Source organism: Scatophagus argus, chromosome 4 (assembly GCF_020382885.2).
Source record: "Scatophagus argus isolate fScaArg1 chromosome 4, fScaArg1.pri, whole genome shotgun sequence".
NCBI classification, from domain to species: Eukaryota; Metazoa; Chordata; class Actinopteri; family Scatophagidae; genus Scatophagus; species Scatophagus argus.
The window spans coordinates 3,717,684-3,729,985 of NC_058496.1; the positions used below are offsets into that span (position 1 = coordinate 3,717,684).

At 43.0% G+C, this 12,302-nt stretch overlaps 1 long non-coding RNA gene across 1 annotated transcript in view; it reads right to left on the reverse strand.

Moving 5' to 3' along the window:
• LOC124058079 overlaps nt 1–12,302 on the reverse strand; it is a 53,706-nt gene that overhangs the window by 26,178 nt on the left and 15,226 nt on the right. The gene's annotated exons all lie outside the window — the stretch shown is intronic.

Genomic DNA, 12,302 nt, shown 5'->3' on the forward strand with positions numbered 1-12,302 from the left:
ATGCATACCTCCTCAAATCCTCCTGTTTCCCCCTGCTGTTTTAATATACTTTATACATATAATTATTTCCACAAGAAATACACACCCCGATAGCCAGTGCTCCTGCTGTTTTCTCTTGTTTTAATATTATCCATTAAATTAGATCAACTTGTACATTTTTTTAATACAGATGGATTAAAGAGAGATATTTGTGCATGCCTACTTGCTCTGTATCTTTGACAGCCTGTAGCTGACATCCACTAACATGTAAAGGTAATTTCAGTGATTAAAGTTTTTCAGACACAAGTTCAGTATTCCACGCTCGACGTTCATGTTAATGCATCTGTTTAAATGTTCTTCAGCGCAGCCACCAAGAACATCTCCTTGCCCTGAACTGAATGTTTAGAACATTTGAAAGATTCATGAATAATGTTTTTCTACTGTTCCGGGATTAATCACAGAATAAATTTACTTGTGAAAGGATTTTCCACTCTGAGAGGTGAGATTAAATGATTCAGCGTGCAGACAAATATATGTACCTGTGAACATCCATATTTCAGCTGTAACTGCATGCTCATTTTTCACATTGTGTATTCACTTTAAGATCCCACTCTAAACTGAGTTATAGATGTAATGTTTCCCATTGCACACACCTTTTTTTGTGCTGTATGTAGGTAGATGGACTTGTGCTTTATTGCACATGCTGATTTGAGTTTCTCTTGCTGGGCTTTAAAAGGCTCATTGTGAGAAGAGGCTTGACATACTCTACATGGATACAGCGTCAGTAACCGCCATGCTTATGTAAATAAATACTGAGTGTTCTTAGTGTTGAGCATGACATGTTTTACAGCAACGTACAACAGGCCTCACAGCTACTTTCAGTCAGTACACAGACTGAAGGCATCAACTGCTTGTACCGTATCATGATAACAGGGAGTATTATTGAGTTGCTGTGACTTTTTATGTCATGTTTTGTGCTGCTATTTTTCCCCGTATTGCACTAATAGCCTATTGAACCTGCCAATTCACATTCAGCTGAGTGTGCGAAAGCCCTCCTTGTTTTGAAAGGTCTTATCATTGCGAACAGCTTACAGCGTCTCGGCCTGCACACAGGCTGAATACCAGCGCAGACTTTGCAAGGATCTATTTTCCTGTGAAACATTCCATCCAGAGAAGGGGTTCCTGATGCTGGATGGGACTCAGGACGCAGAAAGCAGATGCTGGTGTTGGAACAGCGCCAACATGTGCAGGAGACCAGGAACCCGGATGGTGTGCATGAACAGAGACAGAGAAATGTTTGCTTTTTAGATGTGAGTTTCAAATGGAGGGGAGAACTATAAAAAGCATACGTCCAGAACTGAGTCTCGAAGTCAAGGCCAGACGCCTGTCAGCCAAGCACATATGCAGCACTGATCATTTTTGGAAACATATTCATGCTATGGCTACACTTCCTCCTCTTCTAAAACTTCTATGATTGTGCCCCTGGATTTAACTACGGTGATGCTTTGCAGTACATGGTGCTGTAAGTAACATTTCCCCATTTTCAAAGTTTGCAGTGAAAACTGGATCTGCAACATAGAAGAGTATCAAACTATTCCTTTAATTCTTAACAACTGTGTACACCATTCAGACAAAACAGGGTTTAACCACGTAAGATTGGTTGTGTGTCTTGCACCACTTGCCTCATTTGCTAAATATAATAATACAGCTGCAGACTACTTATTATTATAATAAAGATTCAGAAGTTTCAACTGCTTTTTCTCTTGCAGAATTTGATCAGGTCCTCCTGGAGGTTAAAAATTAACAGAGAGCTGAAAGTGAATCAGTTCCCTGACCTCCGTAAGCTTTCCATGAACCCTCCCTGTGGATTTTCAGGGACATAAATCTCTGGGAAATAGTCGTCCTGCCGAGCACCTGCTGGATGGCCAGACTGCTCACCTCAGCCAGACCCCCTTTAGCAACAGCTGTGACGACTTCTCAAGGTGTTTCTCTGCTTCCAGGTCACACTAAAACACACCTAATGTTATCTGAAACAGCACCAGATGTGTTGGATGTTCATTGTAACATTTGGTCAAGGCTACAGTCATACTGTTTTATGACGAGCAGTAACAGCAAATACTGTAAACATATCTGATCGAGATGTTTATGTTGGTCATATTCGTTGTCTTAACCCTTCTACACAAGAGTAGCTCTTGGTTGTTGTTTGCTAGCTTCAAGGTCTCTTTGTTGTATTGACTTAACCTTTAATTAATCAGGCTGCATGGCTAGTTTAATGTCTTTGGCGCCTCAGGTCATGGTCACTGTAGGGAACATAACAGCCTTTAACACTGGTGGTATCCTTCTACTGATAATAAAGATGACATTTCAGGCAAAGGTATAGGAAACAGTCTATATAGTCTTTTCCTACTATAAATATCTGTGTGTGTGTGTGTGTGTGTGTGTGTGTGTGTGTGTGTGTGTGTGTGTGTGTGTGTGTGTGTGTCCACCTGCATGTGTGTTTACAACAGGCAGCGAGTGAGTTGCTCCTTCAGTCTTCAGTAGGATGCTGTAAAAGTCAAAAACCAAATCAGACCCACAGGAGTATTCTTACCAAAAAATTTCCCAGCCAGGAGAAAGCAGTAAAATGTTATGTGTTCTCTGGGAGCACTTTGAACGAAAGAATCTCGACACGACACGATGCTTGAGATCCACTCCAGCCGTCAACATGTGATGTGTCCCAAGGCCGAGTAAAGGCAGAGGGCACAAAGGCGGTCGGCTACGGCGCCTCCTTCTGGTGGACGCTGGTCACCCACAGCGGGAAATGAACAAATAAAGAAATTTGCACTCAAGACTTTGCACCCCTGTTAATCAAGCGGAATGTAAGAAACGCCAGTGATTGCTAGAGTGACTGACTGACGTGCGACAGATGTCACGAGGCAGATATCTAAGGATATGAAACTGCATGGCAAGCTGTTAGCTAGCTAAATCACAACTTACTAATAATTTATGTTATGACCAGGTTAAATTTTAACCCATAGCTGGTGCAACAGTCTGCAGCAGTTGTTTGTCCTCTCCTCTACATCTACTTTATAACTGTCCAGATGCCCTCAGGAAATGCTTAGTATAGGTGTAACACTCTTCACTTCCTTTCTCGTCAGAGACATGCAAGAACTAAAGCCGACAGTGGAATTTGGCTGGTGTCTCACACATTAAGTTAAATGAAATTGTATTTATTTCTCCCAATGTTCTGTACATATTTTTTTAATTGCTCTGCACAGTTAGATTGCAGAGTCAGTTCTTCAGAGCTGAAATGACACTTTCAGATAATTGAAATTGATTAAAAAGAAAGTCACTGATTCGTTTAAAGGAAATGTTTCTCAAACCAGAGGATATTTAGAGGTAATTATGCAGCCTTACAGGCATATACCCATGCAGGAGCAGAGAAAACAAAGTGGAACGAATGAAAGAAAGCACAAAACAATTAAAATGCTAATTGTTTTGTATGGTACCAACATGTGGAGAGGGGAGTCTGGAGGCCTTCCTTGAGATCCTCCTTTAGCATGGACTACCGTTGCATCTGCTGCAATAGAGCAGTGTTAGTGTGGGGGGAAAAAAACAGGCTTTTTGGAAAGATTTTTTCAGTTAGCATCTGTAACATTTTAGACTTAAGACAAAGTGTCTCTTCGAGGGCATGCACACAGTTCGCCACATGGAGTTTTGATTGACAGCTCATCAGAATAACAGACTCTGATGTGAGGGACGCTTAACCTCCTGCACTAAAACATTCCTAACGCACAGACTCACTCGTGCTGAGTAAACAGAAAATGTAAACGTTGCTCATTTACAAGCCCACACTTCTCCATCCTCACACCCCCTCGTCTCCTCCCACCTCCTGCCCTCGTCCTGCACCCCTGCCCCAACATCCCCGCCTCTTTACACATTAAGTATGCATTGATTCAGCCTTCCCCTGTGTTATAAATACGGCATCGATCCACTCCGCGATCAATAGACTCATTCACATGCATAGAGCTACTTTGATAACTCTCCTACTCCAAGCCACTCGCAATAGCATCCTTCTCTCCCCCGCTCCCCCTCTCCTTCTCTGTCCAACTCAATAGCTTGACATATTCTTCTACATCATTCATTGTTTTATCCCGATAAAATATGTGTAAGTATAAAGACACTTAGAATCAGATGTACAAATCCCTGAGAAGACAGACAGTATATTCCAATCCATAATTCATCTAAATCACCATTACAGTGCATGAGTATGAGTGTATGTCCAATACCTTCCATTCTTAGTTACTGTTAATATTGATGCAGAGATTAACTGAATGCATGATTGTTCAAATAATTCTTGCAGCCCAGATCTGCCCACCTTGAGTCAGGTATGGACCAATTTCTGATCGCCTGCAGCATTAATTCATTCACAGAAACAATGAACGACCTGCATCCAAACACTGACTCAATTAAAAGTAAAGAATTAGAATGTTTATTAGGTGAGTGATGGATTAAGAGCAGAACACGCAGCACCAGATCTATGATTATTTTCTTTCTCTGCAGACATCTGGATGGAAAAGCCATTTCTGGAAATGGCATCTATAGAAAAGACTGCACAGCTGTAAAGGGTAGCAATTCACAATTTACAACTGCATTTCTAATCAAAAAAGATGGAAACAAACTCCACCGGTTTTAATCAGGCTGTGTGTGGTCTGCTTTAGATAACATCCAGGTGGTTTATTGCTTCTATATGTGAATAAAGTCATGCAGAAACTCACCCTATGGCTGCAGCTGCTTAACATGACTGAGGCACTAAAAAGCAGGATTTAGAAAACTGCTTTTTTCACAATTACTCTCATTTTTATTTACTATCTTTAACATTCCCATATCCCTCCTCCCACGCTTGCTCCTCTGAAAGAAGTGAAGGCTGAGAAAGCTTGTTGCTGATCTTGACAGGGTCTGTCCCTGTTGTGCACTTAAGTAGCTCCTCATTGCTTTTATGGTGACTCACTAAAACCTGTCTTGTAAAAAAGGAGTCCAGGGAAGGTAAGGAAAGGTGGAACACATTCATAAAAAGACACCGAAAGGAGGAGAAAAAAAAAAAAAATCAATGCCCATTTCTTCACCACCTATGAATTTTATTGACGCTGCCTTCTCCCACCCATCACTTGGTCACATTTGCCAGCTTTACTTTAGATTTCCTAAGAAACAATATATCATATCCATATTGAAGATTTGTAGTTTCTCCTCTTACTGAGAACATTTAGTGTAAATGGGAAGAGTCATCATGAAACTCTGTGGAACATGCAGCGGCACGTCTTAAAATGACTCCTCTTAATGTCAGAACCTCACTTTACATTAGTCGGAGCGTAGAACAAGCAGACAGATAATGTCATTTTGTCTCTGTGTTTTAAAGCTACTCCATTTTGACGGGGAGAGGTTTGCCTGGCAGTGCGTCTCATCTTAAAGATCAGCCTTAATTGTGCCAATGTGCAGGGAGACCCCGTCGTCCTCAGTGGGACTCTAATTGGCTTAAACTTAACTTAACCTTTCTGCAGCTTCGTCGCACAAACGGCAGTCAGAACGACGTTATAAATGGATCCTTTGTAAAGCAATACAACATTAGAAATCTTCGCACACCTCCGTCTGTTGCTGCAAGACGACAGATAGACAGCAGCATGTTGCATGAGTGTGTATCATGCAATTCTGTGGAAGAAAATGAAATCGAGGGTCTGGGCTACAGAGAACTTGTTACTGAGAAATACATTCACATTTCATTTATCCACCTCTGTCAAGATCTTTCATACTTTTAACCAAAAGATGGGGGGAAAAAATCCACTGCAATCATTACTCTCCATCAGCATGCTCAAATTTCTGAGATTTTTACTTCTCAGGTTAAAGGGTGCTCTTCTTTTATTCTTCAAAGACATGCAAATGCCTTCTCTCACTCTGTCTTTTACCATCATTCCTGTAAACTGGCCTTATTAAATGCATTAGGGAGAATCAAAGTTGAGGTGTGCTTTGAATGCATTCAGAGAGGGTGGTGACGGGAGCTTCAAAAGTGGAAAAATGGGAACCCCTCTTAGTGTCCCTGTGCATATTACTGTACACTACTTCATTTAGCACCAATTAGATTTTCCGTTCCCTTTCTGCTGCTAATGCCTGGGCTTGCAGGGTCCATGCTAAATTAAGCACTAGATCTTCATTGCGGGCTGCAAACCAATTGATTTCGGCCCTTAATCAATTTATTTCATTAGTTATACATTCCTCTTTTTCCCCTCTCGCCTCCCTTTCCACCGTCTCGTCTCTGGAGCCGCCACAAGGAGAGTGACCTATCCCGGAGCGTGACACGGAGGAGAGTGATTTGAATGATAACCAAATAGCTAGCGCAGCCTCGGCGGTGTTTAAAGATCATATGTAAATCAAATGTCGGGGGGGAGAAATTGCTTGGTGGGGTTCTGTCAGAAAACAATTTAGTGATCGTTAAAAGGGAGGCCTCGCCGTCGTGCAAACCTCCGCAAATTAAATCAATGCAGCCACCGGTCTCTGCCCCCTTTCACTTCTATCAAGCCCCCCCTTTTTCTCCCACTCTCATCTTTCTTCTCTCTCTCACACACACACACACACGCACACACACACACACTCAGACGCAAAGATACCTACAGAGGAAAGACAGAAAGTAAGAACCTAAACCTGAAAGATTTTCTGGATAAGGAAGATAAGGATGTTTTTATTACTCTGCTCCCACACTGTGAGGTTTTTGGAAGAACGAAGGGGAAAACTGGAAGTGCTAAGCTGCAGTGTAAATACTGCAAAGGGACACAGCGTGGCACACGCATGATGACAGGCGTGATAATGCAACATAAGATGCAGGGAGATTGAGACAGACCACACCCAGGATGAGCTCACCATTTATCTTAATGAGATGAGTTACTACAGCAGCGCACCACAGCTTTTCTACAGAAGACATCACTACAGCAGTAGTTATGGAGAAAAATACTTTAAAATTTTTTTTAACCCCCCCAAGAGAGCCAGTCATGCTTGACTCGTATCCCTAAATCCTGTATGTGTCAATCACATTCCCCGGGGAGAAGCTGCATGTTTCATAAGACTAAGGAAATAAAAACATGTTGTGGAAAACCTACATTTGGTAGATGGAGACGACATCACTCACTGCAACATGTTTGCAGAGTTGTGTGCAGGCTACAGATGTGGTTTGCTGTTGAAAAAGCAGAATGCATTTTCTTCTTCTCAGCCTTCTTAAGCAGGGATGTGCAGGCAGAGATGGAGGAAGGCTGGCATGTACGCATGCCCACATGTACATTTACTGTGTTGTCTGCAGGGTGTGCAGTCATACACAGTGTCACTATGAACACATACTGTGAAAAAGAAAAAGAACTACCCCATGTGTCGTCTTAGAGGCTTGTAACGGCACCTTTGTTGAGGATAGCATGCAGGCGCGTACACGTGCCACGCACACACAAACACGCACACACAGCCATATAGAGATTTTGCAGTACACACTCATTGTGTCTGCTTGTCAAATGGCACCTGATATCCGCCAGCGTCTGGGAATCAAATTAAGTGAGCGACTGCTGCCGAGGCCTCCTACTCTTTTTTTCTCATCCGCCATCCCTGGGCATAATTAATTTTATCATCAGCGTCATTATTATTGTTAAATTGTTTTTCATATTTCTTCTTTTTTTTTCTCCCCCCCTTCGTCTGCCCAGAATACCAAGTGTATGCTAATGTGTTTTGGAGATTGCCAGCACACACAGAGATGGAGAGAGGTAGAGAGGAATGAGAATGAGAGAGGGTCTGCAATAAGGAGAGGGTGGGAGATGGAGGTGAGACACGGGGGGGGGGGGGGGGCCCGGGAAAAGAAGCAGGGGAGCTGAGGTGGGGAGGCAGGTGGAGGGGGAGGAAGGGTGTCAGTGCTGGTGGATGTGGGGGATGTTCAGGTAGGGAGGGGGGAGCGGGGGCTGTTGTGAGGGTACATTACGTATTCCACTGGCGTATTTGGAACCCAATTAATCAAGCAGAGGAGAGGAGAGATGCAGAAAGGATGAGATCGCCCTTCACGTTGATGAGGCCTGGCCGGGGCAAACGCTCAACCACCTGAGCTCCTAACAGCCATGCCGACACACAGGAATTATGGCAATATCTTCACTCCTCTCTCTCTCTCTCTCTCTCTCTCTCTCTCTCTCTCTCTCTCTCTCTCTCTCTCTCTCTCTCTCTCTCTCTCTCTCTCTCTCTCTCTCTCTCTGCTGAAACATATTCTCTCTGGCTCTCTCTCTCCTGCCTCTTCTCTTTTTCGTCATCCTTCTTTCTGTGCTAATGTAACACAGAGTCTCTACTTTGACTACCAAAGTCATTTACCTTGCACACGCTTCACCCTGTGGAGTAAAAGCTTTTTATTTATTTATTTACTTTTTTTTTTGGCTTTCCATCAGTGTTAAAAGTTTTGACATTAAACACAATTTTGACCAAATGTAGGAATAATTTGAATTCATTGGTACCAAGCAGCAAAGCAGGAAGAGAAATGGAGTTAAAGTAACTGTCATTTTTTTATCACAATATATTTCTCTGGAAAAGATGAATACCTTGAAGAGTTATCTTCAGCTCCAGCTTTAGCGCAGTTCTCTCTCCTGTCCACAGATTTGAGGTCAAGCCTGTGGCGACCAGCCACCACCGGCAATCGTTGGAAAATTGACCGTCTCATAGAGGAAGAGAGACCGAGAGAAAAACTGCAGTCCCTCGTTGACTTAATTTGATTCCTCTCCCTAGAATGCAAGCCAATAGATCCCGTATCTACATAGTGCTCTGTGCAGGGTCTATAAATATTGACCCTCCATTTCCTGTGTGTGGCGTTAATGAAGCATTTAGTATACCCACAGCATTATGGAGGACCTGTGTAAAGCCACCTCTCCCTATGTCAATGCCACTCCCTCCCTCCCACACACATACACACACACACACACTCTTAAACACACACATAATAGATGGTCTAAGATGTCAAGAAAACTTTCAAAAGACAGGTGAAAAAGGTCACTTTAAATGCCGTTTTAGTGGGAAACAGAAATGAGTTCTCAACAGTTTCTGATAACTGTGACAAAAACTATGAAGCCTCTGAAGGTAAATTATCCATCATCATTTGCTTTGCCCACAGTACAGCCGCCTGTTGCTGCTCAAGAGTCTTTCTGTGTTCTTTTAAAGTAAATCTAAACAGACAACTGACTCCTTTTCCACCACCAGGAAGACAAGTTTTCCTTCTTCTTTAAGCACATAGATTTTTTCCTGAACTGATGTTGGAAGTACCTACAGAGTGAGCCACCCCATTTTTTTTTCCCCATCTCTGGATCCGAATACGTTGCAGAATACATAAATACTTATCATTTAACATGGAAATGAAAGGCAGTTGTACACTTTCCTACTGAATACAAAAGGCAGATGTTAATGGACATTTTGTTTATAATATGACTTCAGTGATTCATAATCGTAATGTTCCCCCACACACAGAAGTTTGCTTTGACCAAAGGTGGCGGCGTCAGCATCTCTGAGTTGCAGCCAGCCTTTATTTTATCACACATTGAGTGTGAAGGACAGTTTCCCAAAATGTCCTCTTGGAGTTTTCTCTCTATTACCTCCCACATCTCTCTGCTGCTCCCTCTGTCTGTCACCCCCACTTCTCACCTGTCACCCCCTCACCTCACAACCAAACACCCTCCATCCTTTTTTTGGGAAAAAATGAAATAATTTTGTTGTGGGGTCCCCGGGCGGTTTTGTAATTTCATGCCTGTGTATGATAATTTTATGCTGTCCTGCGTCGCGTAACTCAGGGCTGCCAAATGCTGACAGGTGATAAATACGATCTTTTCCGCCCCGTGTGCAACAGACCTTAAAAAAAAAAAAAAAAAAAGACAGACAGGAGGGGGTCTGGGGTTTCATTGGGGAGGGGGGTGTCCTATTGCAGGAGGCTGAGGCCTTGGTGGAAGCAATGTGCTCAGCAGTGTCGCCGGTGTTGGAGCAATTTCACGGCTTGCCCACCCCACCTTCCCTCACCCCACACACTTTCATTCACTTACAACCTGCCTCCCTACATCTCCCTTATCTCTCCTTCCCTCTCTATCGCTCTTTTTCTATCTCTCTCTCTCTCTGTCCCTCCTGTCTTTCCCCTCCCTCCGTCCTCCTATGCCCAGGAGACACAAAGTACCAAAACCTTCAGGTAGCCTTGAACGGCAGGAATAGTGATCAGTGCATTTTTGCTATTCTCAGGAATCACAGGAAATAAACAAGCAGACAGTTTGTGGCGGGGGGCACTTTTCCACCTTGTCAAGGAGACATTCATGTGGTGAAGGGGCAGAAGAACTGGGGTGGGGGAGGCAGGGAGGAAGAGGAAGTGACCCAAGCGTGGAGGACTGATGGTTTTCTGAGTGACATAATTATTCGCCTCCTTGCATTGTGCAGTTAGAATGATGATATAAAAAAAAGGTCCAGTCTGTGCACACATGTCACATGTACACAGAGTACACGGTGACCTTCATACTATACCTGCATGTCATGTGCATCAGAGTTTACAGGTTAAGGCAAACACATCCATCACAAGCAGTGACTGGTTTTCTCAACAGCAAAAATTGTAAAACTAGACATAAATGTATTAATTTTGCTTGTGTTTTTTAAGTGCAGGTACAGGATCCTGGTGGTATTTTAACTTGCAGTAAAAGGAAAATTGAATATCATCATTTCTCATGCCGTATCTGTGGATTCTGCACCATGTCCAAGAAATCCACTCAATCAATCTGGAGATGTGGGCGAGGGGAGGGGTGTCTGCACCACCGAGGTTCCAAGTCATTAAGCAGCCAGAAATTAATTGACTTCACGGTGCTTATATGGCTGAGCGTGGGTTTAACCCAGGCACAGCAGCCTCTATTAGTATTGTACTGCTTGTTCGCAGAGCTGCAAAATTGGAGGGACGCAGCACAATTCAAGTCAGCAAAAAAAGTGTCCTAATGTCCCGTATAGTATGATTAATAATGCGATCGTATAGTGATAAATCGCCTCAATGATACATTGTAAACGAAAGGTTAATAATGTACATGCACGCATATGATCTGAGCTCATTATCCTGCAGATAGATATATGTCAATAAATTCTAACATAACATATAATGAGGTTTGTAGTTCATAAGATTTTCCTTTTTTTTTTGTCAAAGTGCACATAAATTGACCAGAGGCTTTTGGTGGCACACACACACACACACACACACACACACACACACACACACACACACAAACTCTCTCTCTCTCTCTCTCTCTCTCTCTCTCTCTCAGATGAGGACCGTCCTCGAGGCTCTCTTTGACCTCTATGTTCGATCTCCCTTTCACAATCCAATCAGGCTGAAGTCTCCAGAGGGAGAACAGACCAGAACAGAACAGAACAGAGGAGGAGGAGGAGGAGGGAAAAGTTAGGAGTCAAAGAGCAACAGGAGCATAACACATACTGTATTATGTCCATTCATGCCACTGAAGCTGTGCTCAGGGGCAGCCGGTCTGCTTGATGTTGCCTGCCAGGATTGAGACAATTCACTGGAAAGAGATGTGGAGTAACTGTATAATTGTGTGTGTGCGTGTGTGTGCATGCATGTGTGTGTGTGTGTGAGAGTGAATGTGCGTGTGTGGTGGGTTCTATTTAGATCTAATCTGATTTGCTTGCTTCATGCCACTTTGTGAATGGGGAGAAAAACTGCGGCTAGAGTTGACAATTTATGAATGAATGCAAGGAGGCATGGAAGGATGGATGGATGGACTGAAAAAGAGATGGATAGTTCAGTGGTGGTTTCTTTTCTCCCTTTTTTTCCCTTTAAATCTGAGCCTTGTGTCACTATATCAGCCAAGATTCACCCACAGTGACATCCAGAGGGCAGAGGAGCGTCGAGATGGATGTTTGGTCCAATCTCTTTCGACACTCTTTTGCAGCATCTAAAACAAGATAAGACTTCAAAATCAGTCCAAGTGTCACAGAAATACTTTTTCAGCCGAGAAGAAATAAACTGAGATCTGTGCAAAGACAAACACTAGGTGCAGATTAATTACTTGCAGGGACAACTGTGGAGGTGCTGGACTGTCCATGAATCGCAGGTTCCATCTCCACGAAACGATAGGCAGACCGTCGCCTCGCATCAGTGTGTGTGTGTGTGTGTGTGTGAACAAATGGATGTGCTTTGTCTGTAAGGGTTGAAAAGCGATATATTAGTGCAGTCTATAAACTAGATATTATACAATATTGTTAAATTAATTCATGTCTTTTAATCAGAACTCGTCTTTGGATAAATAGATCAGCGTGTG